Genomic DNA, 2,372 nt, shown 5'->3' on the forward strand with positions numbered 1-2,372 from the left:
GACATGATGCTACAGGATGACGGACAGCTTCACTGTCACTTGACATCCACTAATGCCTCCCGTGGCCTACCCTCTGCACCCCCCCCCCCCCCCCCCCCCCCCCAATAAGCCTTCGGGGCATGGCGCCATGGCCGTCATGCATGCGCAGTGTAGCGTTTCCCAAAATGCAGGATGGATGCAACGGGGGCTCTTTGCCTTTGACAGCGGGAATAAATCACCACAATTACAAGCTACTAGAAACTGTGGCTCCTTCTCAAATTCAAGATGTCTCCTCTTTGCTGTATTTATTTAAATGCAGATGGGAGAGGCGGCTATTGTATGCATTTAGTTAGATAATGGTGTATCACAAAAACCCAGGGGATAGTGACCACGACCAAACATGAAGAAACACATGAGGCAATACAGTGTTGCTGAGTCCTGATTTGAATAATTACATGCCTCAAGATGGCAGCAAAATACTTTCTTTCGGTTAGACAAGGCTATGGCCTAAATAAATGAAGCACCTGTCCCCCCCGCCCCCCAGGTCAACATAGCTACTTGGCATGCCACCATAAGGAGTCTTTGGCCTGAACAAAGAAAACGATAGATTTTTTCTTGACGAAAATAAAAAGGCTAGGTTGTGAATGCCAAACAGCAAATATGATAAAAGCGATGTTATTGAGTGACGCCTTTTGTCACTGCCTTTGCTCATAGTAACACCACCACCATCTGACTCTCTCCAGCCCTCCCCACCAATTTCTTTTTTTTTTCTTTTTTGCAGCATGTGGGTAGGACGTAAGGGAGCGCAGGACAGGGGGAAATTGGCGTAATGAATTTAGGGCGCTCATGCTTGCTGAGGCGAGGCTCCCTCGGCTGCTCGTAGCCATTAATCTTCCGCACTCTGTCAAGACCAAAATGTGCCCACAATGAGCAAAGGGGGAGCTCCAATTGACTACCAATTACGCGCCTGTGAATAAAGGATGTGGAGAGAGAGAAGCTTGCAGGGGTGCAATATGCTTCGGCGCTGACGTTTAGTTTATCCCTGCAACTGCTTGTGTTTGTGTGTGTGCTGGAGTGTGAAGGAGCTGTGCTTATCTGAGTGTTCACACCACCATGAGGTGTTAAGAAGCAGCGGGGGGCTTTTTTGAGGCAAAATATCACAATTTCTACGGTATGTTTACATGAGAGGGATGAAGTCAAAACAACAGTTTATTTTGCGGTTTGGATTTTTAATGCCTAACCCTGTTTTGGTCAACAAATCTTGACTACAAAATATACACAGAATTCAGTGGAACTATGCATTTGAACATTCAACATAACCACATTATGATATTTATTAGCTTAATGCTAATGTATAAAGGGAAACGTAATAAACAGGCTAACAAAACTAACATTGATGTCACAATAGTTATTATCAACACAAGAAGATAACCCGACAACCAATAAGAATCTCTTAAAACAGGGCAGTTCAATTTCTGGCAACTATTAATTTAATCAAATATTCAGTTAATTTTATGATATGCTATTTCGGGGAAGTCCCGCTACTTTTTCTTTCTGTTATAAGACAAAGGTGCTATTTAATGCTAAGTTTTCATTGAACTGCTGCTGAGGGTGTGAGGCCTCCCTCATTTGTTAGAATTTGTAAACAAAGTTGTCTATTTTCTGAGATGAAAAAAAATGATGCTACAAATCTATATAGTATTTCAAAATATTGAACTGCCCCCTGGTGGCTAGGCTGTGCACATCAGACGGAGAAGTGCAATTTCTATCGAATTGAAGCAAAAAATCAGATTTATGTTTTGTTGGATGTACTGTATGTTTTAATAAAGCACAATAGGTACTGTAAAATAAACTGCAAAGTCATGGCACGGCTGTATTTTGATTTCAACCGCGATTTTCCAGTTGCCTTTGACATGTAATTGCTCCAAAATGTTGTTCATTCATAACGATGTGCTGCTCTTGTATTTATTTCCTGAAAGTGATCCATTTGTGCAAATGTTACAGAGCGCAAGTGTGGAATCAGAACCTTTGGCAGGATGCATGTTATTGGGGTACGTTAACACTGTACAGGCGTATTCAGGGAAACTCCATTGTTAGCATGATTGCCCCCCGCCCCTTCTGGTTGCGATTATTCCGAGCCATGTTTATTGTATTACCCCTACGAACATGACAAGAACTAATACGTTGCTTAATTGTGTCTGATTCCGTTCGGATTCCATTGCGCTATCACAGCCGCGGTCCAGTTGGGTTCCTAATTAGGCCGTTACACCAAGACGAGAGGGGTGGAAAATAAATCATAGAAAAACTAAAAGATGAAGACTAAGAGGATGTTGGGCCAAGTGGCTGTGAAGTATGCACACTGGAGGATTCCAAGAACAACTTTCACAGCTACA

The sequence above is a fragment of the Syngnathus acus genome, chromosome 10 (assembly GCF_901709675.1).
Source record: "Syngnathus acus chromosome 10, fSynAcu1.2, whole genome shotgun sequence".
In the NCBI taxonomy this organism is placed as follows: Eukaryota; Metazoa; Chordata; class Actinopteri; order Syngnathiformes; family Syngnathidae; genus Syngnathus; species Syngnathus acus.